Source organism: Carcharhinus amblyrhynchos, chromosome 5 (assembly GCF_965287045.1).
Source record: "Carcharhinus amblyrhynchos chromosome 5, sCarAmb.v2.hapA, whole genome shotgun sequence".
Taxonomy (NCBI): domain Eukaryota; kingdom Metazoa; phylum Chordata; class Chondrichthyes; order Carcharhiniformes; family Carcharhinidae; genus Carcharhinus; species Carcharhinus amblyrhynchos.
Window position 1 is genome coordinate 52,697,163 of NC_137328.1, and position 21,342 is coordinate 52,718,504.

The 21,342-nt window shown below is 41.4% G+C and overlaps 1 long non-coding RNA gene across 1 annotated transcript; it reads left to right on the plus strand.

Annotated features, from left to right (window-relative positions):
* Positions 1 to 4,465: 4,465 nt before the first annotated feature.
* On the plus strand, positions 4,466 to 20,133 carry LOC145343441 (uncharacterized). Its single transcript, XR_013886704.1, has 3 exons — positions 4,466 to 4,601; positions 6,588 to 6,736; positions 17,334 to 20,133. It is a non-coding gene; the product is annotated as an uncharacterized LOC145343441 (long non-coding RNA).
* Positions 20,134 to 21,342: the final 1,209 nt, after the last annotated feature.

Below are 21,342 nucleotides of genomic sequence, written 5' to 3' on the forward strand. Positions count from 1 at the left end.
CATCTGCCTTTTTATGAATTGTACTGATTATCATTTCCTTTATTGTTTACCATATCCTTCCTCACTTGGGAACTAAGCACTCTACTGCCCTAATTACATAACTTGCTAGAACAAGTTACACCTCCACTACACTGCCCTAGGGGTACTGGTGCTAGTGCCCCATGAATCAAACACTCATTTCTCCCACACATTTTAATCATACAATCCATTCAACCCAATGAGTCTATAATCTTGCCTATCTATCCCCATAACTGGGAAACATTTACCATGGCTAATTCACCTAACCTGCACATCTTGATTGAGAGGAAACTCAAGCAGATGTGGGGAGAATAGGCAAACGCTACACAGTTACCCAAGGCCACAACTGAGCTGCATCCCTAGAGCTGAAGAATTCTGATCTTATTTACCCTACCCCAATTTGCTCACAGCTTGGGTAATAACCCAGATATTTTGATCTGCTCTAATCTCTAGCTGCTCATGCTGTCAAAGCATGGCTATGGCATTGGTACTGATGTCCCATCACAACAACTGGATAATCTTCCCATTGCAAGTTCCTTAGTCCAGAGCAGATGTCCAGAACCCTGGCACCAAGTAGGCAACGTGACTTTCAAGTCTCCTGCTCAACTGCAGAGAACAGTGTCAATCCCCCTGACTATATTGTTACCTACTAATGTATTCCTATGAACTCTGTTTGAATGGATTCCTCTAACAAGATGCTTAGTTCCCTCAGTCACTCTGCAGCTCCTGCTTTGGTTCATACTGACTGCAAGAACCTGTTGGAGAATTGCAAGGCCTGTGACTCCATGACTTTTACCTTCCTGATCTCCATACCTACCTCACCCTCCTGCTCCTAGCCATTGGCCAAGTCAGATCATAGAAATCCTGCAATGCAAAAGAGGCCATTTGACCCATTGAGTCTGCACCAACCACAATCCCATCTAGGCCTTATCCCTACGTATTTACCTTCTAACCTACACATCTCAGGGCATTAAGGGGCAATTTTAGCATAGCCAATCAACCTAACACACATCTTTGGACTGTGGGAGGAAACCAGAGCACCCAGCGGAAATCCATGCAGACACAAGGAGAATGTTTAAACTCCATACACTGACCCAAGCTGGGAATCGAACCCAGGTCCCTGGAGCTGTGAAGCAGCAGTGCCAGCTACTGTGCTGCCCTACCCTAAGGGATGTAACTTCCTTGAGAACAAAGGACGGAATTCTCCCATTTCAAGACTGGAGTGCAGTGGCTAGCAGCTCTGGTTGTACATTTCCTATTGGTTGGGACGGTGCAATCCTGTGCTACGATGTGTGCTTGGAAGCTCATTAAATTCTGCACAGGCGTGTTTTCCCCTCGAGGGCAGGTTGACAACTGCCTGCTGTCGGCCTGCAGATTTGAAGATCCTGGAGCTGTATTTCAATCCCAGTCCAGCACATTTGTCCTTGCTAGACTGAGCAGAATGTCAGCAACCTAGAGGGACAAGTCAAGATCTGTTCACTGTCCCCACCCTGGCAAAGCCCAACACTTGTAAGACATTTGGATCTCTACCCATCATATCTGGAATCTTTCTGCATCCCCTTACGGTAAACAATGTGGTTTCACTTTGATCCCCTCGTTTGTGAGCTTTGCATTTGGCCTTGTCAAGGTACTGCTTCCTTCCCTTTGGTCTTCCCTTTGCTTTCTGTTGTGCATCATCCTCATCCACTACCCGTCCCCTTTGCTTGCCATTGTGAGCCCTCCTTTCACATTTCTTCCCCTTCGTCTTTGTCAGGCCACCCTACCCCTCTGGCCTCACCTCATACTCCAACCCCAGTCAAACTTTGGACCTTTGTAGTGGGGCTGCATGAGTCCTGTCCAGAAACTGCTGGACAGAGTACCAGGGCCAAGGAGATCCCTGTATTCCCCATTCCCAGGCTCATACTGATCTGACTCAGTGATACAGGAGGATCCATGGGACCAGCATCACAGTGCTGTCCATGAAAACTAGCTCAGTATAGAGATGGAGGAACAGGCTACTCCTGCAGAACGATGACCAACACATTAGGCGCAGCACTAAGGCAATGTTGTACTCAGCCCGAAGTCTCTAGTGAACTGAAGACTGCCTTTATCAATTGGGTTTTTGTTTTCATTTTTTCCCCAGTCTATAAAGATGTTTCACCCTCTGTGCTTAACTCCCAGTCATTGATTTGGATTGGGACAATGGATTCCCAGAATGTTGCTGATCCTTTTGTCCATCTGTGTTTTCTGACCTGATTTGCTGCTGGTGTGACACAAGATTGGAAGTCTTAACAGAATATATGACCAGAATATATGAAGGAGGGATGGTCGTTGAAATAGTTGAAGGTGTTGGTCCTAACACCTGCAACAATATCCTGGACCTGAGATGCTTGGCCTCTCCTCCAACAATCGCAAACAACTTTCTTTTGTGCTAGTTTTAAAAAATATTGTTTTCCCATGCATCTGCTGCCCTTGTCCTAGGTGATAGTGATCATGGGTTTGGAAGGTGATGTCTCGAGTTGTACTGATCCAGGCTAATGGAGAATATTCTATGACAGCCCTGGCTTGCGCTTTGTTGATGGACAGGCTTCAGGGAGGCCAGAGGTGAGTTACTCACCACAGGATTCCTAGCCTCTGACTTGCTCTTGGCTAGTTCAGTTTCCGGTGAAAAGTAACCTCCAGGATTTTCATAGTGGGGGATTCAGTGATGGCCATCCTACTGAATGCATATGAAGCATTTTGGGACATGGATATATAACACTTTACACACATTCCTCATACAACTTAATTGTGTCAAATATCTTCAGGCAGCACAGTGGTTAGCACTGCTTCCTCACAGTGCCAGGGACCCATGTTCAATTCCTTGCTTGGGTCAGTCAGTGTGGAGCTTGCATATTCTCCATATGTCTGCGTGGGCTCCCTCCCACAGTCCAAAGATGTTCAGATTAGGTTTTTAGGATCAATTTTAACATGGCCACAGTGTCAGGGGGATTAGCAGGGTAAATATGTGGGTTACGAGGATAGGGCCTGGGTGGGATTGTTGTTGGTGCAGGTTTGGTGGGCTGAATGGCCTCCTTCTGCACTGTCGGGATTCTACAATCTCATGCTCTATAACTCTGCATATCTACAGATGGGTGTGTATGCGCGATACCCTCCATCGTCAGATATTTCCAGAACACTGTCAAGACTTCCATGAAAATGTCAAAACGGAAGATTTGCAGGTGACTCAAAACTTGAAGGTTTTGTGAACTGAGGATAGTGAATGGCTTCAAGGAAACATAGTATGGTGGAATGGGTGGACACTTGACAAACAAAACTTAATACAATAAAGTGATACATTTTAGTAACAAGAATGAAGAGAGGCAATATAAGATCAAGGATATGCAGGAATGGAGAGATCTAGGAGTATGTACGTAAATCATTGAAGTTGGTAGGGCAGTTTGGGAAAAGTGGTTAAAAAGCTATATGGATTCCTGGACTTCTTAGACAGTGACATGGGGCTGACAAACTTCACACACAATCACCTGAGGCTGGAATTGAACCCGGGCCCCTGGAGCTGTGAAACAGCAGTGCTAACCGCTGTGCCACCATGTCACTCTCAGTTGAGTGACCACTCTGGCCTGTGGATGCATATCCAACGTGAGACACTGGGTGAAATCTTATCGTCCTGCCTGCCACGGGAATTGTAGCAGGTGGGACACAGACTGTGCAAAGGTCCATTGACGTTGGGTGGGATTTCCCAGCCTTGCGACAAACCTAACTGGAAAATCCCACCCTATATTTGCAGAATGAATGAAAGCAAATTCTGCATGATTATTCATTTACATAAAATATGGTTTTGAATACTTGAAAATATTGCCTGCGTTTCTTATAAAACAGTAACATTGTAAACCAAATTTTCTTGCCGTGTTTCGTTTCACTTAAGTGATGGTGACGGAAACATGAGATCTAAAATGATAGCTACAAATCAACCGGAGCATTTAAACCTACAACAGAATTTGACACGTGGAAGGATGCTGTTGCAGTACTTTAATGAGTGACCCTGTGACATTTAACAGTTAAATTCTGAAGTCTTACTTGACTATATCACAAGTCAAGAATCAGATGTATTTTCTCTGCCAATTTCCAGGTAATGTGATACTGCATCATGAATTGTTACAGCAGCTATTTCACACTTGCAGTTCCTGTTAGGCCATAAGTAAATTGAGCAAGACTCCTGAAAGCTGCACTGAAGTGAATGATGTGCTTTTCAAAGAAATATCCATTTCATCCCTGCCAAGTTATGATTGGCTTGCAGGCATCTAATGACACCTGCCAGCGACTATCCAGCTCCATGGATGATGCTTCTGGAGCTCACAGTCTATAATGCCATCATGCATACTATGCTACAAAATGCATGGAATGATACAAGCCCCCTGATCCAAGATCTGTATTCAAAATAGACTTGTCACCAGCTCGCTTATAAACAAGGCGGAGACCCAACAAAAAGAAATGTTGCTTGTGCAGGCTCACTACTGCTCACTCTGGTTACGTCCCTAAACAGATAGGCATCACGGTTCGAGGCACAACCACCTTGCCAGAGCAAACAGAAAAATCCACTTCTGGTAAGAAAATGTTACTGTAATTTCTGATGTTGAGTTAACTCCCTTGATGCGAAATTCGTCTCCGAGATTACTGTGTTTCACAATTGTGTCTGTGTGTCGTTAAATATTTATGGTGCTTCCAACCATTCACATTGACTGAGTTTGTATGATGCAAGGAGATTGTTGAATAAATGTGCTATTGTTAAGCGCGAGTGTTGGATATGACTGCCAAATATTCTCAGCTGGAAGCCTATCCTGATTTAAACAAATCTTTCATCGTATCAGATCCATCAAAGTTCTAGGAACTGTGTACAATAAATCATGTCACGAGACTGAATTTCAACTTGCTGAGCTGTAGCTACATAAAATAATTCAGTGAGATATGTTCCAAAATTATACATTTATCTCATCAATCTTGTCAAATGTTTAAAGATTTAACATTTGTTTTCAGTCCAGGTTTATTGCCAAATTAAGTATGGTACAAATTCAAAGTTTAGAACAAAGGTTGATTGAAATATACCATCCTTCTGATCTATAACTGAATTTGGTTATGAAGTTGTAACAATTTTAATTTATACTGATGATGTGATAGTACTCGTAAGTAGCATTATCGTGCGTTTGTAAATGAACATATCAGTATTTCAAATACAAGATTAAAGCAGTGTTCAACTTTTATGGGATACTCGGGGAGCCAGTGTAAAAATTTTAAAACAAACAGGTGTTCATTTAACAAATCAACCTTATATTCGCACTATGCTTGCAAAGGATGAGGTGATATTAACTAGATTCAAAACCCTAAATTGTAATTATTCCTCTAAAGGTTCAGCTGGCTAAGACTCAGACCAATAGGGGCCCAGGTTTATTCCCTGATCTCTGCTGCCTTAGCAAATCTTAGCAGCTGGTAATACCAGAGTTGTCCTTATTGGCCTGTCAATGAGTGAAGAAACAAAATGACAAATGTTCCTATTCCTGATTGGTATCCAGCTACTGGGGATGTATACGTGAACATCAGGTGAAGACAGGGCTGGGGTAGGCTGTGATGTAGCTTCTGCTATTTTGTGTTGCCCTTAAATAATGTCTATTCAGATAATTGGCACTTTAGATTGACTGTGGAATTTACCCCAGTAGGAAATCAACACCTTCAGGACCAGGACAACTAGGCGACGAAGGGGGAGTTTGCAAGTAAATCTTTCATATCTGGGATAATTTTCCAGAAAGTCATATTCTCCATGTCATTTTCATTTTCCAAAAAAATTATGTTTCTGAATACTTTGTGCAGGAATGCAAACAGAAAAAGAATCAAAGGATTAAGAATCAAATTAGAAAAATTACTTCTTGATTTTCAACTGACAGAAGCATTGGAATCTAAAAGCAACAAGGAAATTTTCTACCCATGTACACTAGGAGCTGGGGGTTGGAGGGGTGAGGAAGGCAGTGGTTTGCAGGGCAATTAATTCGGTAGTGATTCTGTAAATGGATATTGAGGAATCAAGAGGTTTATTCTGCAATCTTCATTGAAGGTACAAAAACATGGCTATGAGAGGATTTCTTTCTCCTGGATTTTCTGCCATTTTGTAACATGGCTGTGCGCCTCGAATGGTGAAAGAGAGCGAAAAGGAAGCACTGTGCAAAAGCACAGGAGACAAGTAAACAAAAACAGCAAAAAAAAATCCAAGTTCACTTCACTTGCAGAACAGTGCACCCTCAAGAAAACTAATACATTATTTTTTCACATCTGCCTATGTTGTAGTCAAGGATACTGTTTCAAGATTGAAATTTAATGGAATTTTAAAGGAGCTTTTAATATCAAGGAGTAATGCCCAGATTTCTGGTGCAAAAAAAGGAGCCATTTCCAGTGTACCATTTCATGCATGTGGGCATCAGAAAGTTAGAAAGTCACGATAACTGTATTAGCTGAACCCTGAGGAAACCAGAACCTCTCACTGTAAAACTAATGGAAAAGCACAGCATTATGAACTCCAGTCACTGTCTACTTATTTCTTCTAGGAAATGGACAGCTCATCTTATTTGTCCAGCCGGGAGAGAGCAGCTGGCCCCCAGTATGACCTGAAAGCTATCTGGGAGAAGAGAATTGAAAAGCAGACGGAGTGGCTGGAGCAGGAAAGGATGAGGTTGAATAAGAGTGCCCTAAATCGGTGCGTTGTTTGAGTATTTTGCAAATAAATTGTAATTCAAGAGACAGCTTGGGGTTGATGTTGTAGAAGTCATTTTGCTAAGAACATCGCGTTTCTGGCTTAGACTTTATGAACCAGCTTACATTTTGCAATAACTTATTGGAAATAATCAAGGAAATAGTGCGCAGAGCATCACAGTAAAGTACATGGGATTGATGATTAATGATATCAATCGGGATGAATTTCTGCAGTGACACTTGCATTCACCTGCTCTGTAACTTTGACAGAAAGGCTGCAGTAGCACTGAAATAATACAAAAGAAGCATTTCTGCTGAAGTTATGGTAGACAAGTGGGAGAAAGTCACCCCCATTATGTTTCATACTGATCTTCTCACTACAAAAACGCATTGTATGAAGTCGGTGGGTGGGGGGGAGGTTGGTGGCAATGAAGTTGTTTTTTTTTACAGATAACTTTATTTAGTTTCTGAGTTGAACAATTATTTATTGGATCAATTCTTTTGACTGTAAACAGGGGAGCAATTCTGCTGTATAGGTTCTGGGGAGGGAAGAGAAAGCATTATTACAGGTGCAATGACTGTTATGAGATTGGTGGGAATGAAAATCTATCAAATAGAATCGCTTACCTGATTTATTGTATCCACACAAAATAAAATCTGATGCGTTTTCTTCCAGGCATTTATTGTAGCCCTCTACCCAATACACACAGATGTGGTTTTCTTCCATGGGGTGCATCTAATTCATTGAATATGTGTATGTGTAGGAATGGGGAAAGCTGTCACATACACTCAATTGGGTATCAAGGGCTGTGATTACATGTAGGCTCACGCTCCAGCTTAAGCCAATACTATCAGGAGGGTAGTGAATAAAATTGAGGAGCAGGCGGTAGAGAAATATAATGTGGCATTTTAACCACACTATGTTTCATAAAGAAAATTTAAAGAAGGCAGCACAGTGACAAAATGTGGCTTACAGTGAAATTAGCCAGGGTTAATTCATATCTCATATAAATAAAAGGTTTACATTGACCAGAACTGGAGCATTGTATAATCTTCAATATCTTTTTTAACTACCCATTTTCCCATTAAAATGTTAGGTCGTGCTGGGTAGACATGGACACTGGTTTTTTCTTGTACCTCTACCCCCACAAAAAGTGCAATTTTTAATGTGAAAGTTTGGACTGTCCTTCCTGATAGAAGATGGAGGGTGGGGTTTTCTGGCTGCGTCACCCCGAAATGGGAAAGTCCCACCTGAGGTCAATGGACCTTTGCATGGTCCATGTCCCACCCACTATGGTTCCAGTGGCAGGTGGGACAGGAAAATTTCACAGGCAGAGTTGGGATAAGAGGCATTTTCAGGATAGCAACCCGTAACTAGTGGAATGCCACAAAGATCATAGAACATAGAACATTACAGTGCAGTACAGGCCCTTCGGCCCTCGATTTTGCGCCGACCTGTGAAACCAATCTAAAGCCCACCTAATCTACACTATCCCAATATCACCCATATGTTTATCCACTGACCATTTGAACACCCTTAATGTTGGTGAGTCCACTATTGTTGCAGGCAGGGCATCCCACACGCTTACTACTCTCTGAGTAAAGAAGCTACCTCAGACATCTGTCCTATATCTACCACCCCTCAATTTAAAGCTATGTTCCCTCATGCTAACCATCACCATCTGAGGAAAAAGGCTTTCACTGTCCACCCTATCTAATCCCTTGATCATCTTGTATGCCTCTATTAAGTCACCTCTTAACCTTCTCTCTAACAAAACAGCCTCAAGTCCTTCAGCTTTTCCTCATAAGACCTTCCCACCATACCAGGCAACATCCTGGTAAATCTCCTCTGCATCCTTTCCAATGCTTCCACATCCTTCCTATAATGTGGCGACCAGAACTGTGCATAATACTCCAAGTGCGGCCGCACCAGAGTTTTGTACAGCTGCAACATGGCTTCGTGGCTCTGAAACTCAATCTCTGCTCATCCACGCTACCAAGTATCTTACCATTAGCCCAGTACTTTGTATTCCTGTTATTCCTTTCAAAGTGAATCACTTCACACTCTTCCGCATTAAACTGCATTTGCCACCTCTCAGCCCAGCTCTGCAGCTTATCTATGTCCCTCTGTAACCTGCAACATCCTTCCGCACTGTCCACAGCCCCACCGATGTTAGTGTCATCCACAAATTTACTAACCTATTCTTCAACACCCTCATCCAGGTTATTTATAAAAAAATGACAAACAGCAGTGGCCCCCAAAAAGTCCTTGCAGTACACCACTAGTAACTGAATTCCAGGATGAACATTTCCCAACAACCACCACCCTCTGTCTTCTTACAGCTAGCCAATTTCTGATCAGTGCTGGGTCCACAATTATTTATATGTAATAATGGGTTGGATGAGGGAAGTGAATGTACTATTGCCAAGTTTACAGATTACACAAAAATAGGTGGGAAGTGGTGAGGCTGACACGAATCTTGTTTTTATAGTCTGCTGTCATGAAACTACAAAATGAGAGGAGTTTAACAAGTATTCTTTTATTCCCATTTAACTCCCCAGCAGTGATTCTGGAGGTGAAAGTGAGTTCTCCCATCTTTAGGATACCTTGCTAAATTGGCCAATCTTCATGTGTAAACACAGCATCACAGCAATGTGGTCCGATCTCACCAATGACACACATTTTATAGCATAGCTTATCAAAAAGCAATCAGGGATCCCTCTTCCTTTCCCTTCTCCATAATCCAGGGTACTCATGTCTGCCGTGGCACCTAAATATATAGCCCACACTGAGACCAGGAATCATGCCTGAGACCTTTGGATTTATATGCTTTAATTGCACATTACTTGGGAGATGAGAGACAAAAAATATTATTTATTGTAATTTTAGACTGCATATTCTGCACAAAAAAGTTTAACTGAGTCAATAATTTAATAATTTAACTGAGTCTTTTCTGGTCATCTAGGGCAGAATCTTCCATTATGGAGTCTGATGGCAGGCTGGGAAATCAGCGTAATTCCCAATGAGCGGCAATAGGGTTAAACATGTGCAATCTTCTGCTGTTCAGCTCATTATTTATGCATCCACAAGGAGATCCGTGAATCACATGGCACAGCTGGCAGGAAGTCACCTGTCCGCTGTTATGTCACATTTAAATGCCACCTAGACTGTCATTCACTAAATGCTGGCCAGGAGCTTCACATTACTCCCCCTGAATCCTGTGGCTACAGGCTGTACTGGAGAAGCTGGCAGATGTAAGCAACCACATCCCGAGACATACAAGGGCACCTCCAGCATTGCCTTTTACACATCTCTAGATAAGGACACCATCTGAGATTCACCTATGGTTGAGCCAATGCTCGCCATTGCAGAGGTCCACACATGCCAGCATCTTGAAGTCCTGATGCCTCTTTCTCGCAGGACCTTGTTCCTCCTGGCCCTGTGCTAACTGGCAATGGGCCCTCTTCCTAATTTGGATGAGTGCCATGATCAAGGCAGGGTTTCCTGCAGCCGCATCATTGACGCTTTAGTGGATGTGTGAACAAGTTGAAGAAATTGAAATGATATATTTAGTTTCCCTCCATGTCACATCTAGCAGGCAGCGCTCAGCCCTTCATCTGGCCTCATTCTAGACTTTATATCCCCCACCCCACTCCTTCCAGGTGGAGGAGCAGAGGTGAGTGTTCCTCCAATTCCGACATGTAAATACTTATGGAGATATTGCTCTTTCAGCAGATGATGAACCATGTGTGAGAAGCTTTCCTTTGACACATGCTTGCCTCTACTACTCTTAACACTCTGTAGTAACCAAAATCAAGTTGTATGGACCCTTGTCAGCCATGACCATTTACACAGGAGGATGGTGGTTTGGAGTTGAGTTGGTTGCCCTCCACCAGCCAGGCCTGTTGGAGGCGTCCATCTCCTTCCCTCCTTTCAACCTGTCCCTGACTGCAGCCGATGGCAAATAGCACAGAACAAACAGCAACTCCACACCTTGCTGGGATCTCAATGTTATGAGTCTCATGAGTCGGAAACAAACCTGCAGCCATCCGGGCTTCACCATGGAGAGGAGAAGACAATTCAGCATGGTTGACATCCATTTGCCTCAATGTTTGTGGTGTCCCTTTAGTCAGCCAGTTGTGTTGATCTTGAACTCCACGCACCCAAAAAAATCATCCTCCCACTTTGAGTGATCTCACTAACTCTGTGGTCAAAGTCAAAGATTTGAAAAATAGTGCATGTCACCTTTCAAACTCACTGCACTCTCTTCCTGTCACCAACCATTTTCCATTACCCTTAACCCACCCATTAACACCATTCCACTCCCCTCTGTCATTCATGAACCTCCTTCTATTACTCTGGATCCTACCTTAATCCACCTTTGTTTAAAAAGGGCTGCAGGAAAAAGCCTGGGAACTACAGGCTGGTGAGCCTCACATCTGTGGTGGGTAAATTGTTGGAAGGTATTTTGAGAGACAGGATTTAGAGTCACAAGGACTTATTAGGGACATTCAGCATGACTTTATGAGTGGAAAATCATGTCTCACAAATTTGAGTTTTTTGAAGGGATAATCAAGAAGGTAGATGACGGCAGTGCAGTTCACGTTGTCTACATGGACTTTAGCAAGGCCTTTGACAAGGTAATGCATGGTAGGTTGTTGCATAACGTTAAATCTCACAGGATCCAGGGTGAGGTATCTAAATGGATACAAAATTGGCTTCTTGACAGAAGCCAGAGGAGGGTTGTAGAGGGTTGTTTGTCAAACTGGAAGCCTGTGACAGCAGTGTGCCTGATGGATCAGTGCTGGGTCCATTGTTATTTGTTAATTATATTAATGATTTGAATGAGAATATAGGAGACATGGTTAGTAAGTTTGTAGATGACACAAAGATTGGTGGCATAGTGGACAGTGAAGAAAGTTATCTCTAATTGCAATGGGATCTTGATCAATTGGGCCAGTGGGCTGATGAATGGCAGATGGAGTTTAATTTAGACAAATGCAAGGTGATGCATTTTGGTAGGTTGAACCAGGACAGGACTTGCTCAGTTAATGGTAGGGTGTTGGGGAGAGTTACAGAACAAAGAGATCTAGGGGTACATGTTCATAGCTCCTTGAAAGTGGAGTCACAGGTGGACAGAGTGGTGAAGAAGGCATTCGGCCTTCTTCACCACTCAGAACATTTCATCGGTCAGAACATTCAATACAGGAGTTGGGATGTCTTGTTGAAGTTGTCTAAGACATTGGTAAGGCCACATTTGGAATACTGCGAGCAATTCTGGTCACCCTATTATAGAAAGAGTGCAGAAGAGATTTGCTAGGATGCTACCAGGACTTCATGGATTGAGTTATAAGGAGAAGCTGAATAGACTGGGACTTTTTTCTCTGGAGCGTAGGAGGCTGAGGCATGACCTTATAGAGGTCTATAAAATAATGAGGGGCATAGACAAGGTAGATAGTTAATATCTTTTCCCAAAGGTAGGGGAGTCTAAACCTAGAGGGCATAGGCTTAAGGTGAGAGGGGAGAGATACAGAAGTGTCCAGAGGGGCAATTTTTTCACAGAGGGTGTTGAGTGTCTGGAACAAGCTGCCAGAGGTGGTAGAAGAGGTGGGTACAATTTTATCTTTTAAGAAGTATTTAGATAGTTACATGGGTATTATGGGTATAGAGGGATATGGGCCAAATATGGACAATTGGGATTAGCTTCGGGGTTTTAAAGAAAAGGGCAGCATGGGCAAATTGGGCCGAAGGGCCTATTTCCATGCTGTAAACCTCTATGACATCACATTTCTTCTCTGAGCCAACACCCATTACCATCCCATGCCCCATCTTGACTCTGCCCCGTTATGTTATCTGAACAACCTGTCTAGTCTCCCATTGTGACCACCACCCCATCCCCCCTCCATGAGACCTTCATCCTAGGCCTGCCACACTACCTCTTCCCACTACCCCTTCTAACTATCACTGTTCCCTCCTATCACCAATACTCTGAGTTCAAACCCAAGATCCTACATTTGACAATACCGACCTCACCCTCTAAGACCAGACCAGACCACTCCAGACACTATGTCGCCTCCTTCCCTGGACACTCTTTCTTCCATCCCTTCCCACTCAGCCAGCTTTCCCCGCCCAGCTTTTGCTCCGTCCCTCCAAATCTCCTCAACCTCAGACTTTACTTGTCTCCCTTTTCCAGCCTTGGTGCAGCTTTAGATACTGCCATCCTATACAAATGAAGTTATGTGAGATCCCAAAGAAGATGAAAAATACATTTGCTGATCTCAAAAAGAAGTGAAGCTTGCCTGGTGTAGACCACTTGTACACAGTCATATAACTGAATGTTAAAAATTCTTGCTGGAGGGCGCTTAATTTGGAAGGTGAACTTGAGTTTGATGAGGTAGCAAGCATGAGATGCCAATACATTTGAAAGCTGGGCGAACAAAATTTCATATCTCGCCAAAGGGAAAAAAATTTTTTGCATCCTGAAATATTAAGTGCCCCTACCCACCACAATTTCCTCTGTTAGTAGAACTGGAAGACTCTAACTTAGCGATAATGATATAACCCATGCAGTGTAGTTCATTATAATGGTGTAACTGATCTTGAATAGTCCTTTGGCTGAAAGCATCCATAATTTCTTAATGGTCTTGAAGTTTTATGGTTGCTCTGGATTTGACAATGAGCTTGAGACTTGAGTCTCTATTGTAAAAACAAAATCCAATCCGAACAGATATTCAGCCAGCTGTGACTAGTTTTGTCCCACACTTTGTTGGAAGGATAATGGGAAATGATTGGACATGTTTTATTAGTTCAGCAAATAGCAATGATACTTTTCATCTAATTTGTCTGTTTTATGTATCCAGGATCATAGAATGGGGATTCACACCAGCATTTCTCCAAACTGCCTTTTTTTTTAGTTATTAATAATCCATCAGCAAAGTTAATGGGAATCAATCTGGATTGCTTGCTTACTTTCTAATAGTCGGCTATGGAATGGCACTTGTAGAATGGTTTGAAAAAAATCAGATGGTCACCATGAGATAGAAGGATGGAAATAAATTTAATCCGTGGAGCATTAGAGCACCACTCTGTGGGCATATCTATGACCTAACAATGTCACTCATCAAACTCTAATTGGTATTGCAATTAATAGAAGAAAATGACCTTTGAACCCCACTCAGCCAATTAAAGACTAATTCCAAAACACACACTGGGAAACCTGGAGAAAAAGGCCAACAAATTCCATTGCAGCTGCTCTGGCAATGAAACAGTGTTGGGGGGAGGTCTTTATCCTGGATTTTGAGGTTGGTGGATTTTGACACTGATCTTTAAGGTTATTGTCATTTTCCCCATTCCTTGCCAAGGGTAATTTTAAGGAGTTAAATATAAATCCTGCTCATACCCACTGTCTCATCATCAGTTAGGCAGAGTGTAGAGTACACTCCCTGCAAGTTAATTGAAATCTTTATATCTGTGCAGTGGTTTTTCCACTTTCCTGGCAGCTGGGTCCTTATTATGACCCGTTGGCTCAGATACTATCAGTATAATGGTCAATTGGGACCTTCACAACAACACAAGAAATTCAACGTTAGGCTTGTCACGTTCAATTTCCAGTCTGTGTATAAGCTAAAAGCTACAGTAAGTGGTTTCAATGTTCTCAGGCTAAAAAGAAGACAACTGATTCAATGATTTCTGACTGAGGATTACTTATTGACACCTTGACTTGATTTTGAACCCCCAGCAGAGTTGGGTTTGGAGGTGGGTAGGCAGTAAAAATACTTCCCTGGCTCCATCCTGCCCATGGACCTATTTGCAGAAAAGGATTTGGTGGGGGAGTGGTTGTGGTTGAGTGACAAGGTTCTTGCTTGCATGTGGCAGATACTCATTAAGAGCCTATTGAGATTACTGAAAGGGCAGTTGTGACCACAGTTTTCCACAAGTCTCCACAGGCTTCCAAAGTTGGTAGAGGACAGTTTAACTGCCTGATAGTGGCGTCCCGGTGACAGACCTGGGGTGAGTGCTCCAGGCAGGCCTAGAGAGCCTCCCTGACCCCTTGGGTAAAGGTTCAATGTTCCTGCAGCTTGGATGAGAACAGGGACAGCAGGGAGGATAAGCAAATTGTCCATGGCACCAGGGTAATGACGCCATTTAAGTAGCAAAGTAAAAAAAAATTATAGTTGTAGTCAAAGACAGTATAGCAAAGGGCATAGTTGGCAGTTTGGCAGCTGAGAGAGTCAGTCTCAAAGGCCTGCTCGATGCCACATTAAGGACATCCACTTGGGGCTGGAGAGGGGAGTGAAAGTATCCAGTTCTTGTGATTCACTTGGGTATTAACAACATGGATAGGCATAAGTTAAATGTTCTGCTGAGGGAATATGAGCAACTTGGGGCTAAATTATAAAACAAAGCCACAAAGGTAATAATCTCTGGATTACTTCCTGAACCACAAGGAAATTGGCATAGGATAAATAATATCAAAGACTTGAACGTATGGCACAAAGATTGGTGCGGTGGAAAATGGGTTTCAATTCATGAGGCATTAGCATCAGTACTGGGGAAAGAGGAAGCTATACCATTGACTTCACCTGAACTAGGCTGGAACCAATGTCCTGATGAAAAATATAACAAGAATTGTAGAGAGGGTTTTCAATTAAATACTGGTGTAGGAGGCATTCACATGAGGCAAGATGTGGAAATTTAAAGACAAAGGACAAAGCAATAGTGGTACGGGTATTGGAAACAGGAAGAGACTGGGCATACAAACATAAGAGTACATGAGCAAATATTGTCAGAGTGGGGAAAACTGGCTTTAAATTAATGGAGTGGGGGAGGGTTTGGGTGGAGGTTGACTTAGAGGTAACATTTGAGGCAATAGGAAAATATATCAATGAGGATAAACAGCAGCCGGTGACTGTATCCTTCGAAGGTCAAGATTTGATTTATTATTGTCACATGTATTACATACAGTGAAAAGTATTGTTTCTTGCATGATATACAGACAAAGCATACCATTCATAGAGAAGGAAATGAGAGAGTGCAGAATGTAGTGTTAGTCATAGCTAGGTGTGAAGAAAGATCAACTTAATGCAAGGTAAATCCATTAAAAAGTCTGACAGCAGCAGGGAAGAAACTGTTCTTGAGTCGGTTGGTACGTGACCTCAGACTTTTGTATCTTTTTCCTGATGGAAGAAGGTGGAAAAGAGTATGTCCAGGGTGTGTGGGGTCTTTTATTATGTTGGCTGCTTTACTGAGGCAGCGGGAAGTGTAGCCAGAATCAATGGATAGGAGGTTGGTTTGCATGATGAATTAGGCTACATTCATGACCTTTCGTAGTTTCTTGCTATCCTAACAAGACTGTCCTAATTACCCAGAGGGCTGGAGGGGAAACGAGTGGTTTTATTGTGGATGCGGAAGGGGTACCGCAAATAATCTTGATGCCCAAGACCATGAGAATTCTTCTGATTCTCAGTAATTAATAGATACAATGTTATATCTCAGTTTGAACACAGTTAATCAAAACTATAAAGTGTACTACATTTAACATTTTCTGGATACTCAGGTTAAGTGCATTAGTTATGACTATTGAAAATTAGATCTGTCAAACAGACATGAGGTTCACAGAAGCAAAATGTTCATTGCTTTCAGTGGAGGAATCCAACTGTAAACCAAGGGCATCGGTAAATCAAGCTTTGCTAACAGCACTGTTGTGAGCTGTCTGATCTTCTCAGGTATTTCTGCTGTGTTATACAGTGACTATTCTAATCATATCACTCAGATTCCAGATTCATCCAATGCTAAGCTAGGTGATCCCTGCCCTAATGGTGATAAAAATCCAATGATTAATTTTGGCACCTCCTAGGTTTGGGAGCAGACAATTGCCTGGCAAGGGGTCAGCTTAAAGCGAAAAAGAAAGAGAAGGAAAAATAATCATCTGAAGTGAATCTAACACAACCAGCTCACGACATGTTTGGCAATTTCTTTTAACCAGTGATAAATATGAATGCAGGAAAAATAAGTGCAAAAGAAATAATGTTAACTTTGGCTAATGTTGTGCCTTACACAATGTCAGGTTAGTCATCTGTTATATTGGCTTTGATTTTTCATTCTACTTGAGTGCAAATTAAAATGAAGAGTGATATGTAATAGATGGCCAATCCAATGCCATCTGCTTCACAGTATTGACAAAAGCTAAAATTACCCCATAGTCTTACTCTTATTCACAGTGGTACAGTGGTTAGCACTGCTTCCTCACAATGCCAGAGACCCAGGTTTGATTCTTGGCTTGGGTCACTGTGCAGAGTCTGCACATTCTCCCTGTGTCTGTGCGGGTTTCCTCTCATAGTCTGAAAGATGTGTTGGTTAGGTGCAATTGGCCATGTTACATTCTCCCTCAGAGTACCCAAACAGGCACCAGTGTGTGCCGACTAGAAGATTTTCACAGTAACCTCATTGCAGTGTTAATGTAAGCTTACTTGTGACACTAAGACATAAAATACCTTTATTACTGAACAAGGGAATTAGGGTTTTCTCAAATAATTGGAAAATGATCAAGATTATTGCACATACAACACACTGAACATGGCGTAATGTGTTCTACTTGCAGACTCATCAACGAATGGAACCAAAGACTTGAAAGCAAAAAAAAGCTGATGCAAACATATCATGAAGATGACAAAAAGAAACCCGTGGTACCAATTGAAAGTCCTGTTCAGCAAATACCATCTAGTGCTTAATTATTGAAGATGCAATTAGGTTGATTTAGGACAATTAGACAGCAATGTTATTTAAAGGACGCTAACTATAAAAACAGTCAGACTCAACTACTCACTGTCTACGTGTATAGATTTAGGATATCAATCATCCTGAGTTCACTAGAATGCATGGACTTACTAACTGTGAAAAATAACTTTATCAAACCTGTTTGTTCTTGTCATTTGCCGAATTTGCAATGAAATATCAATAAGTATTTTTTATTGTTTGCTTTATTACACCCTTACCTGTATAACAAATTTATCAGAATTTTGTAAGTCTTGGCGACAGAACTCCTGAAACATGTTATACAATTTGGGCTTCAAATTGGACAAGAGTTATTGGAACCAAAAGTGCTTCTTAGTAAGACAATGGCTAAAATAATGCGGTTAAACACACAGAGCACAATGATTTGAAATATTTTTGTTATGATAAATTTAAATTTGTTTAATAGGGTTATTTACTGGAGTGATGTTTGGTATAACTAGAAAATATTAGGGGTCACCTGATTGGGGATGCTTCTGTGAGGTCGAACTATCATAGGCGGAGTATGTGGGTACAGAGGGGGTAATGGAAGCAGTGGGGCGTTGGAGAAGGAGCTTTTGTGATCTGGTAGTGAAAGTAATTAAAAGGTGTCCGATATGTTAAATATGCAGATTCACAAGTAGAACATGGGAATCATAGCAGGACAAGGAAAAGATTGGAAATTTGGAGTTTTTAAAAAATATGTTCTTTGAACTGTAATTTGCAGAATTATTGCACTGCAGGAAACAGAGGTATGTGGATGAATAGTTATGCATTGTAATTCCATTTCCATTTGTAATTGGATTGACTGAGGTCATCTGAGGGAATTTAATGTGACACACCTGAACAGGTAGTTTCAAACATAGCTACTCCTTGATTTCACATTCAATATCAAGGCTGAACGGACATTAATAAGGAAAAGGCAAGTCTGAGAAATACTTTACTTCAGCTAAACACAATGCTTTGTGAGATAGGGGGTGCCAGAGTATATGGTGTGATAGAGGTGATTACACTCGCAAGATCACACTGGACATTTTATAGGTCAGGAATGACTCCACGCCTATTTTCTGTTGCTGACCTGAATCAAACTCATAAACAGTGCAGTAACATTTTCATTTCTCAACCAAAACCGCAATCATGGTTTTAGATTCCGCTCCCCCCCACCCCTTCTCCTCCTCTCCTAATGTTAGTGCCATGTTTTGGTTCCTTGAGTGCTGACAGCCATTCGGCAAGTGTAAGCCGAGCCATTGAGTTATTTGACTCTGGAGCGCAGCCAGGTTCAAACCATTCCTCGTCCAACATCCCAACATGTGCACTTTCCAACAGAGGTCACCGAAAAGTGATAAAGGAAAGCTTGGCAGAACTTTCTCCTCCCTAGCCCAAGGACATTGGAAGCAGTTGTAGAATTTCACAGAAGAAATCAGGGTACATTTCATTTTGTAAGAGAGTGTCTGAGGTTGAATAATTTTATTTTGTTTCTAATAAGGACAGCAGATGCAATGTAAAAATTATTTGAAAGCTTTCTTTCACTATTTTCAGTCCATACTGACAACGAATTACCTCCAGCAAATCAAAACGCTTCAGCAGATTATGGTATATATCAAAATAACAGAACGAGAGGTAGATTATGGTATTTGAAACCATGTCTAAGCTAATGTCAGCTTTTCTAAATATTCATCAGCTGAACTAAATTCTTTCCTTATGTTCTCATTGCTAATCGTACTCTGTTATTCCCACCTGCTTATACTAAAAGATATCCCTGACCACACTACTTATAACTGCTACTAGCTTTTCGCATTAACCTTTCAGGAGCCAATTAAAATATCAGATAGTAAGTACTTACACTGAAAAAACAGCACTACAAAGATTAGGATTTGGTTGGAAATTTGTTTTTCAAATGAACTAATTTTATAGACATGTAGCTCTCAACCTCAAATGTCTTGATGTTACGATAGGTTTGATACCAAAATGTCCCAAATTTAACTCTTGATCTACACTATGTTTGTGCCAGGTTAATGGTGTGGGCACCACAATTTGTGACAACTAAGTATTCAAAGAAATGATTCTAGTTCCAAAGGCATGACATTACAAGACAATACCATTGGGTTTGACTAAGGTGCTTCCTGTAGTTCAATAAGCTCATTGTTTAAGTTCACACATGAAGAATGATCATTTGGATATGGGCTGTCAGTTGTGCTAGAACCAAATGTCCACATTTAATGAGATGAAAGTTTAAGAAAGAGTGCACAATCTGTGGCAGGGTTGATGTCCTTTATCTTTCCAAATATTGTCAGAGTGGGCAAAACTGGCTTTAAACTAATGGAGTTGGGGGGGGAGGGTTTGGGTGGAGATTGACTTAGAGGTAACATTTGAAGCAGTAGAAAAATATATCAATGAGGATAAACTGCAGCCTGTGACTGTATCCTTCACAGGTTATAGTCACAGTTCGCTAGAATGCATGGACTTACTAACTGTGAATAGTCTGATGTATGTGCTGATTCTTCATCCGAAAAGGCAGAAAATAATTTATATTTAATTTCAATAATGTACGTAAATATACACATATAAATGATCATTGTTCATTTAAAAGCTCCTTTTTAAATGTCTTGGAGTAAAATAAAAGTGGTTGAATCAAGTGAAATTTGTTCTGTGATTGCTATTTTGCTACATGGTGATTTCTATGATGAAGGAGAATAAGCAAGTAATGATGGTGTATTATTAATATATTGAAATACAGGACAAGGTTGCCAAGGCTAGTAACTTCCTCACTGGCAGGGTTCTCTCCTTAAATTAGGAAATTTAGTTTTAGTGAAAAAGAAGCAATCCGCACTGAAAAAAATGGCCAAGGGAAAGTGCAGCCTGAGAACTTGGACAAGCCACCGGCCTGATCTTAAGTAGCATTTATCAGTGTTGAGGCCTCAAAAACCATCAAAATGGATTCTTTGACACAAGAAATGCAATGTGTTTATAATGCACTAAATTGAGCCAAATCAAACTCTGAATCCCTCAAAGGTTTCAGAGCAACAGCAAGTTGGTATAGTCACTTTATGGAATAAAACAGTCTAGCATTGCAACATCATCCAGAGACTACTAAAAGATCATGATACCAAAATTACCAGTTTCCAATGATCAGTAGGCTGCCTGCTGCTTGTCTCACCATGTGTAAAATAACTGGGTTTGGAGCGACACCGAGAAAAGCACCCATGGGATTATGCCCAATTTTACACATCCTGACCCCCTGTCAACCTCTCCCTTGAGGCATATAACATTCTGCCCTTAGACACAATTGGGGAAAAAATACTGCAGATGTTGGAAATCGAAAATCAGAAAAATTCTGGGAATACAGAAAACTGATCAAACAGTAACAATTAAAAATAGGGATTGATTAGATGATAAGATTCATTAATAAGCAGCTCCTGTTAATAAAACTACTTAACTCATATTCAAACCAAAATATTGTCAGGTCTTGGTACTTAATGAATTGATCTTTATATTTTGTAAAAAGGGTTAACAATTTTTAAAATCCTTTGGTGGGATCTAACATCACTCGCAGCAATGACAACAGCGAGTAATGAGGAAAGCTCATAAAATTTCATTGTTTATTGTGAGGAAGATTGATTACAAAAGTAGGGAAGTTATGCTTATGATCTAACTGAATAGCAGAGCAGGCTCGAGGGGCTGAATGGCCTACTTCTACTCCTAATTCGAATATTCATGCCTACTACATGGGACAATCCACAGGCTAAGCACTAGGTAGTTATCCTTACTGGAGAAGCAATACACGTTAAAACATACAAAGGTAAAGATGTCCAAGTAGCTGGGACAAAACTATGCTCGTT